The 20,402-nt window shown below is 38.6% G+C and overlaps 1 protein-coding gene across 1 annotated transcript in view; it reads left to right on the forward strand.

Moving 5' to 3' along the window:
* The first annotated feature begins 14,562 nt into the window (after positions 1-14,562).
* The window catches only part of PIK3C2G (phosphatidylinositol-4-phosphate 3-kinase catalytic subunit type 2 gamma), a 664,807-nt gene continuing 658,967 nt past the window's right edge, over positions 14,563-20,402 (forward strand). The window contains exon 1 of the mRNA XM_027541447.1: positions 14,563-15,062. The gene's annotated coding sequence lies outside the window, so the exon portion shown is untranslated. The remainder of the gene's footprint in view (positions 15,063-20,402) is intronic.

The following is a 20,402-nucleotide window of genomic DNA, read 5'->3' on the forward strand; positions in this document are numbered from 1 at the left end:
CTTGTCTTTCTCTGCCTTAAATAACTTTTAAAAGAACTGAGTCATTATAGTAAGATGTCTTTTTGTAAGTTTGTTCCTTTGTAGTTAATAGCATTTTAACATTGATTTATTTTTTTAATAAAGGATAATTGCTTTACAGTATCAATGGCAATCCACTCCAGCACTCTTGCCTGGAAAATCCCATGGATGGAAGAGCCTAATAGGCTACAGTCCATGTGGTCACAAAGAGTCGGACACGACTGAGCTACTTCACTTTCACTTTCACTTTCGTGTCATCTGCAAACAGTGAGAGCTTTACTTCTTCTTTTCTGATCTGGATTCCTTTTATTCCTTTTTCTTCTCTGATTGCTGTAGGTAGGACTTCCAGAACTGTGTTGAATAATAGTGGTGAAAGTGGACACCCTTGTCTTGTCCCTGATCTTAGGGAGAATGCTTTCAGTTTTTCACCATTGAGAATAATGTTTGCTGAAAGCTTATCATATATGTTGAGGTAGGTTCCTCCTGTGTCCATTTTTTGAAGAGTTTTAACTATAAATGGATGCTGAATTTCGTTAAAGGCTTTTTCTGCATCTATTGAGGTGGTCATATGGTTTTTATCTTTCAGTTTGTTAATATGGTGTATCACATTGTTTGAATTGAATATATTGAAGAATCCTTGCATCCCTGGAATAAACCCAATTTGATTATAGTGTATGAGCTTTTTGATGTGCTGCTGAATTCTGTTTATAAAATTTTTTGAGGATTTTTGCATCTATGTTCATCAGTGATATTAGCTTGTAATTTTGTTTTTGTGTGTACTCTTTGTCTGGTTTTGGTATCAGGGTAATGGTGGCCTCATAGAATGAGTTTGGAAGTGTTCCTTACTCTGCAATTTTTTGGAAGAGTTTCAGAAGGATAGGCATTAGCTCTTCTCTAAATTTTTGATAGAATTCTCCTGTGAAGCCATCTGGTCTTGGGCTTTTGTTTTTTGGGAGATTTTTTTATCACAGCTTCAATTTCGGTGCTTGTAATTGGGTTGTTAATAATTTCTATTTCTTACCTGGCTCAATCTTAGAAGATTGAACTTTTCTAAGAATCTGTCCATTTCTTCCAGATTATCCATTTTATTGCCATATAGTTGTTCATAATAGTCTCTTATAATCCTTTGTATTTCTGCATTGTCTGTTGTAGCCTCTCCTTTTTCATTTCTAATTTTGTTGATTTGATTTGTCTTTTTTCCGTAATGAGTCTAGGTAAAGGTTTGTCAATTTTGTTTATCTTCTCAAAGAACCAGCTTTTATTTTTATTAATCTTTACTATTGTTTCTTTCATTTCTTTTTCACTTATTTCTGCTCTGATGTTCATGATTTCTTTCCATCTACTAATTTTTTTTATTTGTCTTTTTCAAGTTGTTTTAGGTGTAAAGTTAGATTATCTCTTCAATGTTTTTCTTGTTCATTGAGGTAGGATTGTATTGCTATAAGCTTCCCTCTTAGAACTGTTTTTACTGCATCCCATAGGTTTTGAGTTGTCATGTTTTCATTGTCATTTGTTTCTGGAAACTTTTTTATTTTTCTTTTCATTTCTTCAATAACCTGTTGGTTATTTAGGAATGTGTTGTTTAGTCTCTGTGTCCTTGTGTTTCTTACAGTTTTTTTCTTGTAATTGATATCTAGTCTCATAGCATTGTGGTCAGAGAAGATGCTTCATATGATTTCAATTTCCTTAAATTTACTGAGGTTTGATTTGTGGCCCAAGATGTGGCCTCTCCTGGAGAATGTTTCATGTGCACTTGAGAAGGAAATGTGTTCTTCTGCATTTGGATGGAATGTCCTAAAGATATCAATGAGATACATCTCATCTAATGTACCATTTAAGACATGTTTCCTTATTAATTTTCTGTCTTGATGATCTGTCCATCAGTGTGAGTGGGGTGTTAAAGTCTCCTACTATTGTTGTATTACTATAAATTTCTCTTTTCATGTCTGTTAGTGTTTGTTTTATGTATTGAGGTGCTCCTATGTTGGGTGCATAGATATTTAAAATTGTTATGCCTTCCTCTTGGATTGATCCCTTGATCATTATGTAGTGTCCTTCCTTATCTCTTGTAATATTCTTTATTTTAAGGTCTATTTTGTCTGATATGAGGATTGCTAATCCAGCTTTCTTTTGCTTCCCATTTGCAAGGAATACAGTTTTCCATCCTCTCACTTTCAGTCTATATGTCTCTTTGGGTTTGAAGTGGGTTTCTTGTAGATAGCATATATAAGAGTCCTATTTTTGTATCCATTCTTCCAGTCTGTGTCTTTTGGTTGGAGGATTTAATCCACTTACATTTAAAGTAATTATTGATATATATGTTCCTGTTGCCATTTTCTTAATTGTTTGGGGTTGATTTTGTAGATCTTTTTTCTTCTCTTGTATTTCATGAGTGTATAAGTCCCTTTAACATTTGTTGTAAAGCCAGTTTGGTGGTACTGAATTCTCTTAACTTTTGCTTGTCTGAAAAGCTTTTTATTTCTCCATCAATTTTGAATGAGATCCTTGCCAGGCACAGTAGGCCTGCAGAGTTTCTGCTGAAACATCAGCTGTTAAACATATGCGGTTTACCTTGTATGTCACTAGCTGCTTTTCCCTTGTTGCTTTTAATATTCTTTCTTTGTGTTTAGTCTTTGTTAGTTTGATTAGTACGTGTCTTAGTGTGTTTCTCCTTGGGTTTATCTTCTATTGGACTCTTTGTACCTCTTGGACTTGATTTGCTATTTCCTTTTCCACATTTGGGAAATTTTCAACTATAATTTCTTCAAAAGTTTTCTCATACCCTTTCTTTTTCTCTTCTTCTTCTGGGACCCCAATCCTTCTGGGATCCAAATATGTTGGTGCATTTGACATTGTCTCAGAGGTCTCTAAACTATCCTCAATTCTTTTCATTCTTTTTTACTTTATTCTGCTCTTCAGAAGTTATTTCCACCATTTTATTTTCCAGGTTACTGATTAATTCTGCTTCAGATATTCTGCTATTGATTCCTTCTAGAGTATGTTTTACTTTCAGTAATGGTGTTGTTTGTCTCTGCATGTTTATTCTTTAATTCTTCTAGGTCTTTGTTAATTGATTCTTGCATTTTCTCCATTTTGTTTTCAAGGTTTTTGATCATCCTTACTATCATTATTCTGAATTCTATTTCAGGAAGTTTGCCTATTTCCTCTCATTTACTTGGACTTCTGTGTTTCTAGTTTGTTCCTTCATTTGTATAGTATTTCTCTGTCTTTTCATTATCTTTTTTTAAACTTATTGTGTTTGAGGTCTCCTTTTCCCAGGCTTCAAGACTGAATTCCTTCTTCCTTTCAGTTTCTGCCCTCCTAAGGTTGGTCCAGTGGTTTGTGTAAGCTTCCTATAGGGTGAGATTTGTGCTGAGTCTTTTTGTTTGTTTGTTTGTTTTTCCTCTGATGGGCAAGGCTGAGTGAGGTGTTAATACTGTCTGCTGATTACTGGGCTTGTATTTTTGTTTTGTTCCTTGTTTAGATGAGGCATCCTGCACAGGGTGCTACTGGTGGTTGGGTGATGCTGGGTCTTGTATTCCAGTGGTTTCCTTTGTGCGAATTCTCACTATTTGATACTCCCTAGGGTTAATTCTCTGGTAATCTAGGGTCTTGGAGTCAGCACTTCCACTCCAAAGGCTCAGGGCTCAATTTCTGGTCAAGAACAAAGATTCCACAAGTGGTTTATTATGGCATTAAGTGAGATTTCTGGTGGTCATATATGGATGTGTGAGTTGGACTGTGAAGAAAACTGAGCACTGAAGAATTGATGCTTTTGAAATGTGGTGTTGGAGAAGACTCTTGAGAGTCCCTTGGACTGCAAGGAGATCCAACCAGTCCATCCTAAAGGAGTCTTCATTGGAAGGACTGATGCTAAAGCTGAAACTCCAGTACTTTGGCCACCTCATTTGAAGAGTTGACTCATTGGAAAAGACTCATGCTGGGATGGATTGGGTACAGGAGGAGAAGGGGATGACAGAGGATGAGATGGCTGGATGGCATCACCAACTCCATGGACATGAGTTTGAGTAAACTCTGGGAGTTGGTGATGGACAGGGAGGCCTGGCATGCTGCGATTCATGGGGTCATAAACAGTTGGACACGACTGAGCTACTGAATTGAACTGAACTGAACTGAGATTAAAATAAACACTCCCAAACAAGAAACCAAGGATGAACCCCAGACAAATGTCAGTTACATAATCAGGCAAATAATAAATAAAATAATGGAATATACATATACACACATATAAGCAAAGTCAAAACAGTCCAACAAAAATAAAGTACAGTAGATTGACCCTGCGAACAAAGGAAACCAAAAATTATATTTTCCAGTTAAGAACAAAACTAACTAAAGCACAAACTGGAAAATAAAACTAAAGCAAATGACAAGTGAGGAATAAAGCAGTGAAAATAAAACTAACAAATATGTTGAGAGGAAAGGAAAGAAAGCAAAGAAAAAAATAATAGATATGCAAGTTAAATAGAGGTAGATGAAGATTTATATACATGAAAGATTAACTGCAAGGGGAAAATAGCAGTAGGAAAAGCAAACAAAGAAGAAATGTAGAAAAAAATTATAGGTTTAAAAAATTAAAATTAAGTAAAGAGAAAAGAAAAAAAAGGAAAACTCCACAGAACTGCAAAAGTCCACGGAGAGGCAGAGGTTTATAACAACAATAAAAAATGTGACTGAGAAAAGGAAAACAAAGCTCAAAAGCTTAAGTAGATTTTGTAGTGCCAATTAAATTGACAATTATAATGGGGAGGGGGAAGGAAAAAAAGAAAAAAACCCAAAAGAATCTACAGAACAAGTCAAAACATAAGAATGATAAATGTTTTTCTTGAGTCACTGTTGTTAGAGTCCTTTCCCTCTCTAGGAGTCACAGTCCACCTCACCTCCCTAGGATGCCCTCCAACACTGTGCTGATCTCTGGACCTACTGTGGGGGCAGGTCAGATTCTAACCTCATCCTATTCCTGTGTGTTCTTGCCGCCAATGTCTACAGCTATCAGAACTAGTGTGTTTTCTTTTGTGGGAGCTCTAAACGTCCTTTTACATATTCCATAGGCATAGAGTCTGCTTAGTTGATCATGTGGATTTAATCTACAGCTTGTGGGAAGGTTTTGGATCTTCTTCCTTAGCCACACTGCCCCTGAGTTTCAGTTGTGGTTTTATTTCCACCTCTACATGTGAGTCATCCACTGGGGTTTGCTCCTGAGGCTGCCCTGGAGGACTTGGGTTTGCCGCTGTTAGGGCCAGGTGTGGGGGTGGTGCAGCTGTTTGGGTAGCAGGTGTTCTGGCAGCACCAGGTACTCAGGAGAGCTGGCGGCTAGGGCATTAGAAAATATAGTGCTCTGGAAGGGTATGGCAACCAGTATTGCCCAATACAGTCCAGTACTCTTGCCTGGAGAACCCACCTCCCTGGCAGAGGAGCCTGGCAGGCCACAGTATATAGGGTTGCAAAGAGCTGGACTCGATCAAAGCAACCCTGTGCGCATAGACACAAGACACTTTTTGCCTGTGGCAACTCTGCCCCAGTGAGAGTTGACCATGAGGGTGGCACAACTGCTTGGCTTGCAGGGACCCTGGCAGCGCAAAGTGTGCAGGGACAAGGACTGTCTCTCACAGGAGTTATGGCCCTATCAGAGTATTTTTACGAGCCTCTTGTAGCTGGTGATCAGAAGGCCTCTTTGATCAGTCTTTCTCTGTAGCTCCGCCAGTTCAGGCACTTAGAGGGCTCCCTTGCCTTCTCTGTTGTTCCACCCATCAAGCATTTAGAGGGACCCCTCTGGCTGGGGTCCTACTCCATAGATCAGTATGTCAAGCACTTAAAGAGGCACCCTGGGTGGGGTCCTACTCTGTAGTTCAGTGTGTCAGGCATTAGATGGGCCAGCCTCTCTGTTGTTTAGCTGCTGATGCTGGCATGCAGGGAGAGAGAGGCTATGGTGATGGCGCCACCCACTAAGTGTGACTCAGCAGTATCACCTTGTTTGCATGGCTGCCTGGCTTTCCTCCACAGGCATTTCCCACCACAATCTCTTCCGTCACATCCCCTCGATCCATCTCTCCATCTCTCTGCAGTCAACAGCAGCCCTTATCCTGGGATTGCTCCAAAATCCCTAAACTCCAGCTCCCAGCCACTGCACCTTCCAGGGAACCTGTGTCCTTGTCTGTGGTATATTTGGTCTGATTCTCATTCCATTTAGGCTGCTACAGATCAGCTGTTTCACTCTCAGTCATACATGTTTCTCCTCTGACTCAGACAATTGCCTCCATGTGGGGATCGGACTCCTGCTTCAGTTCCCCCACCCAAGGACAGGTCCAGTCCTACCAACACTCCTATCCTTCCCCCTAGTTCTTTCCTCCTACCGAGTTTTGCATGATTCTACATATTCTTTTCTGCCAGTCAGGTACTGCTGTCGGCTCTCAGCTGGTGTTCTGCATGCACTTCTGTGTCTGAAGGTGTATTCTTGATGTATCCACTTCCACCTACTCCTCCACCATCTTGTTCTGTCAGCAATTTTTTTTTTTTTTTTTTTAAATTATTGGCTGGTTGGTCTTCAAATGTCAAGTTTTTGGATGAAGCACTCATGATTGTTTAGGCCAATCATATTTTTCAGTCTCAGCTTTAGGCTTTATTGATGTTACAAAAAACCAAAAAACAAAACTGAATATGTCTTATGACTGTCTTCTGGCCTTCTATAGAAAAGAAAACAGCACTCTTCATGTATTTGAGAGCACAGACATCTTCATATTTCTTTCTTTCTTTTTTAAAACTCTTTCATAACAAAGTAATAATCTATCCCTTGATAAGACTAACTGAACTGTTTCTCCTCTTTCTTCATAAAGTTTATTATTCTACACACCAAAAGAAAATACCCCATTAACTCAGTTTATCCAAAACATCTTTATAACTCCACTATTCCTAAAGTTAGTAACGTCGATGAAAATATTCTTAAGTGAGAATATCCATATTCACTTACAGAGGATTTAGCGTTTAAAAGCAGAGTATTGTTGATTTTCTCAGAACATATCCTTTCACATTTTGTTCTCCAACTGAAATAGAAATTTCAGAAAAAATGCCCTTGGATGACTTGGTTTCTGTCTCTAACATGAGTGTTCAAATATGAATAAAAGCTGAAATGTCATATCAGCTATAAGAAATAAACTGTTTTGAACCTGAAATGATACTTGAATTTTTTTTCCTCTTATTTAACTAAAAAATTAAGCTTAGAAAAATCTTCTAAAATATACAGTCCAAAAAGATAAAATTAGACAAATACACATTTTATAATAACCCCAAATTAAAGAATATTTAAATATTAATTATCTATTAAAAGGTTTAAAATATTCTAATCAATGTAATAAAAAGTAGAATTCATTAATTTATATTGCTGAACATCTGTTCCTAGTTATAATAAAATTGGAGTGGTTTTAGAGTATATCTTCACTTTTTAGAGCATCTAAAATCAGACGCTTTGAAAAAATTTTAATGTATTAAGCTTGGTGGTAGATACCACAGTCTTGGAAAAAAATTCATTTTGTACTACATGTACTGCCAAAAACAAATGTTATTTAAAGATAAAATAAATATTTAGAAAAAATGAAATAAATTTGGCTTATATTAACACATGTGACAGTAGAGCCCATGAAATGTCTTGTAATAACATGTCTACTGGTATATAAGCTTTCAAATTTTCCAAGTTTTATTTCCTATGTACCAAATATTAGCAAAGTTTGGTGTATTAGACTCTACAAAAGCCTCCAAGTTATGTGGAATGAAAATCTAAGTGTAGTTTTCAAATCTGTTAAACTACATGCAAAATATTTCTGGATTTAAATAAATTTCTTTAAACCACCTTAAACAAGAAAGGCGTTCACTCATACAACATAGGATAATAATCCTATGATTAATCCAATAGAATGCCAACAGTGTGCTAACACTGTTCTAGGTGCTGGAAATGCAGTAGTAAACAAAACATCATTCATACTTGTATACATTTTAATAAACATATTGCATACTAATGGGCTTCTCTTGTAGCTCAGTCAGTAAAGAATCTGCCTGCAGTGCAGGAGACCTGGGTTTGATCTCTGGGTTGGGAAGATCCCCTGGAGAAAGAAATGGTGACCCACTCCAGTATCCTTGCCTGGAAAATCTCATGGACAGGAGCCTGGTGGGGTGCAGTCCATGGGGTCGCAAAGAGTTCGGCATGACTGAGTGACTAACACTAACACTTGTTGCATACTAACAGAAATAAAAAAGCCAATGTTCATCGCAGCACTGTTTATAATAGCCAAGACATGGAAACAACCTAGATGTCCATCAGCAGATGAATGGATAAGAAAGCTGTGGTACATATACACAATGGAGTATTACTCAGCCATTAAAAAGAATACATTTGAATCAGGTCTAATGAGGTGGATGAAACTGGAGCCTATTATACAGAGTGAAGTAAGCCAGACAGAAAAACACCAATACAGTATATTAACGCATATATATGTAATTTAGAAAGATGGTAACGATAACCCTGTATGCAAGACAGCAAAAAAGACAGATGTATAGAACAGTCTTTTGGACTCTGAGGGAGAGGGCGAGGGTCAGATGATTTGGGAGAATGGCATTGAAACATGTATAATATCATATATGAAACAAGTCGCCAGTGCAGGTTCAATGCATGATACTGGATGCTTGAGGCTGGTCCATTGGGATGACCCAGAGGGATGGTACGGGGAGGGAGGAGGGAGGGGGGTTCAAGATGGGGAACACGTGTATACCTGTGGCAGATTCATGTTGATGTATGGCAAAACCAATACACTATTGTAAAGTAATTAACCTCCAATTAAAATAAATAAATTTATTTAAAAAAAAAAAGCCAAGCAACTAATTTTATGTTAGCACATTATACCCAACCATGCAAATCTCTTGCTTATATCATCTTGTTCAATTTAGATTTAAATCATATATTCTCACTTTTCTATTTAGTGGAATCTACTTAGCCTTTAAATTCTAGTTCAAAGTTTGTTTCTTTGAAGCTTCCTTTTATACCACTTCCATCACTTCATATCTGTGTAAAATCAGTTACTTTTTCTGAATTCTAGTAGTAGCAACTGCATTATATATATGTTCACAATATTGCTTTATTATTAATTATATACTTGAATGTGAGCCTTTTAACAGGGCCATATCTTATTTGGTTTCATGGTTCTTACATATATGACTGTAGCCCACCAGGCTCCTCTGTCCATGGGATTCTCTAAGCAAGAATGTCCGTGGGTTGCCATTTCCTTCTTCAGGGGTCTTCCCAATCCAGGGATGGAACATGGGCCTCCTGCATTGCAGGCAGGTTGGCTTCCCTCATAACTCAGTTGGTAAAGAATCCACCTGCAATGCAGGAGACCTCAGTTCGATTCCTGGGTTGGGAAGATCTGCTGAAGAAGGGATAGGTTATCCACTCCAGTATTCTTGGGCTTTGCTTGTGGCTCAGCTGGTAAAGAATTCTCCTGCAATGTGGGAGGCCAACCTGGGTTCAATCCCTGGGTTGGGAAGATCCCCTGGAGAAGGGAAAGACTACCAACTCCAGTATTCTGGCCTGGAGAATTCCATGAACTGTATAGTCCATGGGGTCACAAAGAGTCGGACACGACTGAGCAACTTTTCCTTCTTTACCATCTGAGCCACCAGAAAATGGAAAAAGTGGATACAAAAATGAATGGAGTAATTTAGAAAGTCTTCATAGATAGCGTATCAAAAGAATAAAATGGTTCAATGAGGAACTAATATTCTATTAGACTCTAATTGCTGCCACAACAAATTACCACAAACTTATTAGCTTAAACATTAGGAATGTATTACCTTTCAGCTCTATAGTTAGAAATCTGACATGAGTGCTACTGGGTTAAAGTCAAGGCAAGACTGTATTCCTTTCCATAAACTCTAGAGGATAACCTATTACCTTGCCTTTTCCAGATTCTTGAGGCTACCTGCACTTTGGCTTGTGATCTCTTTCCTCCATCTTCAAAGCCAGCAATATCTCATCTCTCTGACCTTTCCCTCTCTGTTCCCAGCCAAGAAAGTTTCTGCTTTCTTCTATTTTTCAAAAGTTAATGCTTTACTTCAAAACTATCCTTGAGTGAGTGAAGTCGTTCAGTCGTGTCTGACTCTTTGCGACCCCATGAACTGTAGCCTAACCAGGTTCCTCCGTCCATGGAATTTTCCAGGCAAGAATACTGGAGTAGGTTTCCATTTCCTTCTCCAGGAGATCTTCCCGACCCAGGGATTGGACCCAGGTCTCCTGCACTGTAGGCAGACGCTTTACCATCTGAGCCACCAGGGAATCAAAACTACCCTTAAGAATATGCAAAAAAATGACATCCAAATTAAAGTTCCAATCCCAAAGAAAGACAACACCAAAGAATGTTCAAACTAGTGCACAATTGCACTCATCTCACAAGCCAGCAAAGTAATGCTCAAAATTTTCCAAGCCAGGCTTCAACAGTACATGAACTGAGAACTTGCAGATATTCAAGCTGGATTTTAAAAAGGCAGAGGAATCAGAGATCAAATTACCAATATCCGTTGGATCATTGAAAAAGCAAAAGCAAGAGTTCCAGAAAAACATCTATTTCTGCTTCATTGACTATGCCAAAGCTTTTGACTGTGTGGATCAAAACAAACTGTGGAAAATTCTTAAAAAGATGGGAATACCAGAGCACCTTACCTGCCTCTTGAGAAACCTGTATGCAGGTCAAGAAGCAACAGTTAGAACTGGACATGGAACAACAGACTGATCCAAATAGGGAAAGGAGTACATCAAGGCTGTATATTGCCACCCTGCTTATTTAATTTATATGCAGAGTACATCATGTGAAATGCTGGACTGGATGAAGCACAAGCCAGAATCAAGATTGCCAGGAGAAATATCAGTAACTTCAGATATGCAGATGACACCACTCATGGCAGAAAGTGAAGAGGAACTAAAGAGCCTCTTAATGATAGTGAAAGAGGAGAGTGAGAAAGCTGGCTTATAACTCAATATTCAAAAAACAAAGATCATGATATCTGGTCCTATCACTTCATGGCAGATAGATGGGGTAACAATGGAAACAGTGAGAGATTTTATTTATTTATTTTTGGCTCCAAAATCACTGCAGATGGTGACTACAGCCATGAAATTAAAAGATGCTTCCTCTTTGGAAGAAAAGCTATGAACAAACCAGACAGCATATTAAAAAGCTGAGACATTACTTTGCTGACAAAGGTCCGTCTAATCAAAGCTATGGTTTTCCCAGTAGTCATATGAGTTGGACCATAAAGAAAGCTGAGCACCGAAGAATTGATGCTTTTGAACTGTGGTGTTGGAGAAGACTCTTGAGAACCCCTTGGACTGCAAGGAAATCAAACCAGTCAATCCTAAAGGAAATCAGTCCTGACTATTCATTGGAAGGACTGATGCTGAAGCTGAAGCTCCAATCCTTTGGCCACCTGATGCGAAGAACTGACTCACTGGAAAAGACCCTGATGCTGGGCAAGATAAAAGGCAGGAGGAGAAGGGGACAACAGAGGATGAGATGGTTTGATGGCATCATTCACTTGAATGACTTGAGTTTGAGCAAGCTCCGGCAGTAGGTGAAGCCTGGCATGCTGCAGTCCATGGGGTGGCAAAGAGTCAGACATGATAGTGAGACTGATCTGAACTGAACTGAACACTAATATCTGCTAAAATAAATATGAGGACCAATTACTAACTCAACAAATACATCTTAAGTATTTGCTTTATGTGTTACTTTGTGCTCGAATCCAGGAAAAGATACCAAGATTCCAACCTTAGATTTTTGAAGAGAACTAGGAAATCTATTTGTAATGCTACAATACAAGAAAGATTATAAATCCATTAAGCAAAAAACAAAAGGCTCTGGAAGTTCAGAAGATGAAAATCTTTTATATCCTGAAGCTTTTTACTTACTATGTTTAATGACATTGCTGTATTTTCCACTAACTTACTGGCCTTTGTATTGTGTGTAAAGTGAATTTTTACATTTTTCATAAAGTTTTTCTTGATTTGCAAATTTCTCTGCTTTTAAAGATTTATGTGATTAATTTGGACAACGAGAGAAACCAGAAAAATCTCCCCATACCAAGGTCTTTAGTCTTCATCATATCTGCAAAATCCCCTTTGCATATAAGTTAAAATATTCACAGGTTCCTGAGATTAAGATGTGAACATCTTTGTTTGGGGTCGGGAGCATTATTGTGTCCATTACAATTAAGAACATAACAGTAGCTTGGCATGAGGATTGTAGTGACTGCTAGTAATATAGAAAAATGAAAAAGTGATCAGTAATAGAGCAAGTTGCAGTAGCTAAATTAAGACATTTAAGAAATGATATTTGGCAAAACTAATACAATTATGTAAAGTTTAAAAATAAAATAAAATTAGGAAAAAAAATGAAAAAAAAAAAGAAATGTATCTAGTGAAAATATTTTCTTCCTACTTGTTGAAGAATTGAATAAGTAAATAAGTGAATAAAAGGAAGTCAAGGAAAGTTACATAAAGACATAAGTAAGCAAAAAATTTTGACAGACTATTTAAAAGCCTAAAAGCATCAAAGCCAAAGCCAGGTTTTTCTGTGTGTGTGTGTGTATTTTGTTTGTTTGTTTTGTTTTTTGTAGAAATTAGTTTCAGAATTATAACTCTCTTTCAACTGAGAAGCAGCAAATATGAGGAGGAATTTCAGAACTCTGTTTTCTCCACCCCAACTTCAGTTGCCAGGTATCTTATAAGTGTTCAATGTACCGAAAACAAGTAGATCTTTCGGAATTTCCCCCAAGAGGTCAAAGCACTGGTAGGGAAATTTTCCTGATGACCAAGCTGTGATTTCAGTGGCTCAGTTTTGTCCCATCATTTCTACTTACATCCCCAGGAGCCAGCCACAGTAATTCCTCACCATTTCGGTAAACACATCTCTCAACTTCTACTACTTGTCAATGACATCAACTTAATTTTATTGGAGATAGGGTCAGGAGCAAATATCCAAGAGGCTACCATCTTCTAAATCAGATAGAAAAATACCCACATTTGTTGTTGTCACCATCAGTTATTTGAAGGACAGAAAGAGAAAAAAAATAGTATTTACCCTAGTTAATGTCAATAAGGAACAAAAATTGGAAAAAACGAGAGTGGTGAACTCTCAAGAAATTATTTCTTTAATATTAAGTTACTTTTTGAATGCTGGTCTTATTCAAGTTGAAAAGATGGTCCTCTGATTCTGGTTTTTAGTCTATTAATTTTGCTTTTCAACATATAACAAAATTCCCATGTAGACAATATGCTTATTCCTGTAAGAATGTGAGGTTTGCTTATTTCATAAATTAAGTAATTAGTTCATTTGTGCAAAACACAGTTACAAACCTTTGCTTTGTTATAGGAGCAGAGTTGTGTTATTCTGTTTCATAATATAATCAGAGGATTTCAGGGTAATACTGTGCTTTAAAAATTATCTAATTTAAGCCCACATTTTAGAGATAAGCAAACTGGAGGTATTTAGTGATTTGTCCAAGGTCACATAGCTAGTTGGTGGCAAATTAGGAAGTTAAACTTAGTTTAAATGTCAATAGTCTTTCTCCCAACTTCAGAATTTCTCCTTTTCTCTAGTAACATCAACATTTGTATTCACAGTGTTCCATAATATACATGTATTCTCTCTCCTAATTAATGGTAAAGGACCAGAACCCTACTGTCAGGTAACATCTGCCATGACGATATTTGCATTTCTAAAAGATCACTCTGACTTTGGAAACTAACGAAAGTAGGGGTTAGAAGAGGCAAAAGATAGTACACACAGGATGAATTTGCAGGGCAGGAATAGAGGCCCAGATGTAGAGGATGGACGTGGATACAGTAGGGAAAGGAGAGGGCGGGACAGATTGAAAGTGGCATTGATTATATACACACACACACACACACACACACACATATATATATATGTATATATATACTACCATGTGTAAAATAGATAGCTAGTGGAAACTTGCTGTACAACACTGTAATCTCAGCTCAGTGCTCTGTGATGACCTAGAGGGTAAGATGGAGGGAAGGGTGTGAGGGAAGCTCAAGAAGGATGGAATATAGGTGTATGTGTGTAGGGGGGATAGTAGCTCAGTCTTGTCCAACTCTGCATACTCACAGATTGTAAGCCTGCCAGGCTCCTCTATCCATGGAATTTCCCAGGCAAGAATACTGAAGTGGGTTTCCATTTCCTCCTCCAGGTGTTGTTCCTGACCCAGGGCTCAAACCTGTGTCTCCTGCATTGCAGGTAGATTATTTACCATCTAAGTCACAAGGGAGTCAGTAATATTGAAGAGGAAACGTTAAATTTTTACATAACCTCCTGCTCCTTCTGCCTCCATAACTCAGCTTGCTCCTTGCAAAGTCTGGATCATGTAGGTCACATAATCTCAGAAAGTGTGGACCTACAGTACTAGGAAGTGGAGCTTATCTCACTCACCCTTGTAACAGTTACCTTTGTAACTGCCCAGCCCCTGCAAACCTGCTTAATCATGCCTGTCCATGTAAAGGTCAGGCATTCCCCTTCCCATCTTGACTGCTGTTCCCGTGCACAAAAAAACCCGTAGTTTAAACCAGCCTATAAGCAGGTAGTGTTGCCCACTATAGTCTGTCTATAAAAACTCTGTAACACCTTTGTTAGGGGCTCAGAGCTTGGAGGGTTAACTCCTCTGGGACGGCTGGTGTAATAAACCTGTTTTCCAACTCTCTGAGTGTGGTGCTTGGATTCTTGATTACTGGTTTCTGCAACATTTCTGGAGGCTCCAGCAAGATTCCAACCACACCAGCCCCTTGAGCCACCAGAAAGGTGGCTTGGCCAGGCTGGAGCAAAGGAATCCTGAGATGAATGAGGAGGCGTGCCACCTGATGGTATTCCGGGTTCTCTTTCACACTGGTGTTCCAACTTTCTGGATGGCCGAATCCTGACTAGACTCTTTGGAAGAATGGACCAACCCACCGGGAGTGGCCACAGGATCAGGTAAGGTCCCAGGGCCAGTCTCCAGTCAGGTCCTACCCCAACGGGTAGAAGAGGAGACTGATCACCTCCTTGGAGCTCCCAGGAAGGGGCACCAGATAGAGAGAACTGGGGACTCAGGAGAAGGGAGGCATTGTGACTGATAACTTCCTTGGAGCTCCCAGGAAGGAGCATCAGATAGAGAGAACTGAGGACTCTGGAGAAGGGAGGCATTGTGATAGCCTCTGAATGATTGTGAGTGCATGATTGCTGATTGAACGGAGTGAGAGAAAGTTTTTTTTCTTTTTAGAAACTGCAAAACCAATTCTTTTTGCATATGCAATTAAAAACAACTAGCTTGTTAAAAGGCCTGTCAAGGAAAAAGGTTTAAGTTAACCTTTTCCATGTCCTTGAAATACACAGCCAACTTTGCCTGAGACCTCAGCCTTGGGCAAATTAGAACTTCAAGCAAAGAAAAAAAAGGGGGGGTAGTGGTCAAAGAGATATTTTAAATCGCAAACAGAAAACTATAAGATCTCTGTCAGTCTGTCTGTCTGGATTTATGCATGTCTCAGTGTATGTCTTTTTTTTTTCCCCCTCTGATAATACTGTTGAAGTTGTAAATGAGTTCTAATTTAATTGGCCTAAAGAAAAGTAAGCACTTACAAATCAAACAATTCAAAATACAAGAAAAATTAACCTAAATAAAGTTCAGATTCACATAAACTGGGAAAATTCAATATTAAGTATCTAGTATTAATGTTTGTTTGGTAATCTAGTAAGGAAGTAGGATGTAGGTTTTTAATAAAGAAGATATAAAAAAGAAAATTACATTTTATAAAAGGGAAAAAAAAGTAGGTCTGACTTACAGGTAGCTGTTACAAAAAGTGATTACAAGGTTTGTGGAAAGAGATCCTAAAAAAAAGTTTTGTGCATGGTTAGGACTAAGTTTAAAATAAATATTATTAAGTTTACCTAAATGAGTTTAAAGTAAGCTAGTGCAAAATTTGGCCTTTCTCTCTGATAAGAGGACATACTTTCTTTAGATGTTGAACAGCTTTTAATAGTAGATTAAAGTTTCCTTATCTCTTAATCTGTTCTATATTTACCTTGAAATCTTTTGTCAAGTTTGGCTAAGTGAATAACTATTATTTCATAGTGACTTATATGATCCTACCTGACTGAGTGTTATAAACCCTTATGATATTTGTTGACAAATATTCCTAAGTAACTTGACTTCTAGCTAACTTTGGGATGCTTCAGAGGGCCCCTGAGACATCCCAAAGAGCTATTAAGCTACCTGGGTTCATTGGATTTGTTAAATGACATGGAAAGTACTGTTGAAGGGGTGACAAATCTTTTCAGGTTATACTGTATGGTTGGTGTTACTAATAAAGGTATCCTAAAATTGTGTGAAATTCATATAGATATGATATGCCCTGATAAAATATGGTCAATTACAATTCTAGTTATCATATTAAAGAATTACATATCACAACAACGACCAGGTTTCTTTGTGAATTGCAATAGAATCAGATTTTAAACTTCTATGGTTTTACTCTCACACCTTTAGAATACTGCTAGTTCTTCAAAATTTATGGAAAAGACTTTCCAAGATTAAGCAGATAAACAAATTTTGTTATTAACAGTAAGCTGGTACCAGACTGGAATTTAGTTCTCTCTGTCTAGAGAACAAAGTTTTCTTAGAATGCAGCTTTTAATAACAGATTATGAATTTCTTTGCCTTTAAGTGATTTATATTTGTTTTTAAAAACTTTTTGTTACTTTGGTAAGGTCAGTAAACATTATTTAAGATTATGGTATAAGTAGACAAAGCTCCTTCTGCTTATACAAAAAAATAACCCTTCATGGTTAGACTTTTGCTATCTTGATATCCTTAAAACATGGCAATACTCTGCTCCTAAATCAAGAAATTAAAAATGGATAAACAACAGCTAAAAATCAGAGAGCCAGGGGTATGGGAAATCCAAGACAGCTGCTTGGCTTTTCCCAGCTCCCTGACAGACTTCATTTTTATTTGATGGGTTAAAGCCTTCCCTGGCTACAGTGTTAATGCCCTTACAGTGAGTTCTCCAAAAAGGAAAAAAATAATGTTTCACTGAATATTACGTTCTAGTTTTGTTAATTAAGGTCTGTGCTTACTAAGACTCACTTATGAAATAGTTCCTTGTTATACTATATTGCTAAAAGGTTTAATTAAGTTATTAAAAAGGACACTCTAAGATTGTTTCTAAAGCTTATCTCAGTAACCAATCTTTGGATAAAGGTCGAATGCTCCATGATGTACAACCAGGAGATGAATACTTGGCTATAACCATTTAACTGATTCAGATGACCTGGGGTATACTGGGCTATACCCAGTGAAAGTTCTGTATTTAAATTCTTGCTTGTGACCTTACTGATAACTGCTAGCTATATCATTTTCTATGTGTGTGTTAGTTGCTTAGTCGTGTCCAACTCTTTGGAACCCCATAGACCGCAGCCCACCAGGCCCCTCTGTCCATGGGATTCTCCAGGCAAGAACACTAGAGTGGGTTGCCATTTCCTTCTCCAAAAGAAACCATAGAAAGAAAGAAAGTAAAGTCACTCAGTTATGTCCAACTCTTTGCAATCCCATGGACTGTAGCCTACCAGGCTCCTCCATCCATGGAATTTTCCAGGCAAGAGTACTGGAGTAGGTTGCCATTTCTTTCTCCACATTTTCTATGTAGCTTGTTTCAAAAGATTATTTCTTATGTTACCAAATGTGTGACTGAGCCTGTGATAAAATGCTGATATACAGTTCCATATGAGATCAATAATTATAATAATGTAACTCTAGATATGGGAAGAAGCAACAAGAAGAAATATTTTCCTGGCCCAAGAGGCTAGTAAGACAGGCATGGTCCAGAGACTTCTGCTACTTACAAGGTATGTTCTAGTGACAACACATTGAATGGCCTGTCAGTGGACTCTTTGTTAGACCTGGGAATGAGCCTTCCCAGCATCGTGGGACACAATGACCATGAAATGTCCCCAAAACATGGTCAAAGTGTGGCTATGCAGGGGCCCTGCTGACTGGAAGTTGACCCTTGCCAGCTGCCTCTACAAAGATAAAATCATGACCACTACAAGATGCTGACCTTCAACACCCCCTTGAAAGGAGTTCAGGGTGGAGACAAAAAATAAGGCACTCCGTGCTCAGGGAAAAACCCAGAAAAACAGACCTTCAGATAGTCAGATGTTTTCAGGTAAAGATTTTTGAGTCCAAATTCTTGCATCTTCTCATACCTAGAGAAACACTAATGTCATGGACCAATGTCTGGACCTGGTTCTCCTGGCTAGCACCTCAGCAGCTTTCCTACTTCTATTACTCTTTGGGCCATATATCTTTAACTTTCTTGTTAAGTTTGTTTCTCCAAGTAGTAGTATGACAAGAATATTCCCCAGCCAACACCAAGACAATGCTGGGACAAGCTGCCTTATCATTCTGTGGACTCTCATCTCTCTCGGAAAATGCACCCTGAGGTCCTCAGGCTATTCTCCCTTTGAAATCTTATACAGGAAACCACCCCCAGTGATAGAAAAGCTCAAGGTAGACCAACAATAGCTAGCTGACCTGGAGATGTCCCAACATCTCCAAGCCCTGGAAGAAGTCTTCTGTCATATTGCCAGATAAACCTTAGAAAGGACGCCCATTCCTTTGGGCAATTGGATTCATCCCTATCAGCCAGGAGATGTAGCATGGGTTAAAGATTGGGAAAGGAACCACTTCAGCCAGTTTAAACAGTCCCTCACACTGTCGTCCTGGCAACCTCTACTGCTGTTAAAGTTACAGGTGTCATCCCTTGGATCCACCACACCAGAGTCAAGAAGGCAGCAGCTTCCTGTGATGAGGACACCTGGAAAGCAGTTCGGGACCCCAAAGACCTCCTCAAGGTCAGGTTCCAAAGACAATGGCCCTCACCCATGAAGGACGCTGAGCCCTTCTCTAGTCATTCGGAGGCTGACTAGTCAGTGCACGGCAGAAGCTTGAGGGTTCTTCAGCCTTGCTCCAGCCACATTCCAGCAGATGGCTGGTCAAAGCACGGCAGAAGCTGGAGGATCCAGCTATCAAAGTATCAATGGATTTTCATTGTCAACCCTGGTCTCTATCCTTAATCGAAATTATTGCTGTGCTTTCCATTACAGGACCAACAAGACTCCCTGGCTGAGGTGGTTTTATAGAATAGGAGATGTCTAGATCTACTGACAGCTGAAAAGAGAAGACTACGCCCCTTCTTAAATGAAGAGTGCTGCTTGTATGTAAACCAATCAGAAATAGTCAGGGACATGGCCCAACAGCTAAGGGAACCAATCATAAAAAGGAGAGAGAAATGAGCTAATTCCTGGGGTAACTGGAACAATATCTGGAGCTGGGCATCTTGGCTTCTCGATTTAACAGGGCCTCTTCTCATGCTCTTTGCAGTGCTCTTGTTTGGCCCTTGTATTCTCAATGCAATTACCCAGTTTATAACCTCTCAGATTGAATCCATAAAGTTACAAATGGTAATAGCTCAATATAGCCCCCTAAATGATGGGGAGCTCTGAATGTCCTACAAAAACATGAGATGATGCTTTCTACAATGAATAATAGAAGCATCAAGAGGGGCGAATGAAGAGGAAAAGTTAAAATTTTACATAACCTCCTGCTCCTTCTGCCTCCATGACTCAGCTTGCTCCTTGCAAAGTCTGGATCATGTAGGTCATGTAGTCTCAGAAAGTGCGGACTTACACTGGAGCTGGAGCTGGAACTGGAGCTTATCTCACTCACCCTTGCCCTGCTCTTTGCAACTGCCCAGCCCCTGCAAACCTGCTTATCATGCCTGTCCATGTAAAGGTCAGGCATTCCCCTTCCCATCTTGACTGCTGTTCCCATGCACAAAAACCCCTTAGTTTAAACCAGCCTATTAGCAGCTAGTCTTGCCCACTATAGTCTGTCTATTAAAACTCTGTAACCCCTTTGTTCGAGGCTGAGCTTGGAGTGTTAACTCCTCTGGGCCCACTGGCATAATAAACCTGAGTTCTCTGACTCTCCGAGTGTGGTGCTTGGCTGCTCAATTACTGGTTTCTGCAACTATATATATATATATATATATATATATATATGCTTATAGCTGATTCACGTTGTTGTACAGAAGAAACCAATACAACACCGTGAAGCAATTATCCTCCAATTAAAAAGTTTTTAAATTTTTAAAAGTTAAAAAAAAAAAGTAGATTGCTGTAGTATAGGTGGGAGATGACGATAATTTTATTTAGAAAAGTGTCCATATATGGCAAAACTAATACAAAAAAAATAAAATAAAATAATAAAAAGAAAAG

The sequence above is a fragment of the Bos indicus x Bos taurus genome, chromosome 5, assembly GCF_003369695.1.
Source record: "Bos indicus x Bos taurus breed Angus x Brahman F1 hybrid chromosome 5, Bos_hybrid_MaternalHap_v2.0, whole genome shotgun sequence".
Classification (NCBI taxonomy): domain Eukaryota; kingdom Metazoa; phylum Chordata; class Mammalia; order Artiodactyla; family Bovidae; genus Bos; species Bos indicus x Bos taurus.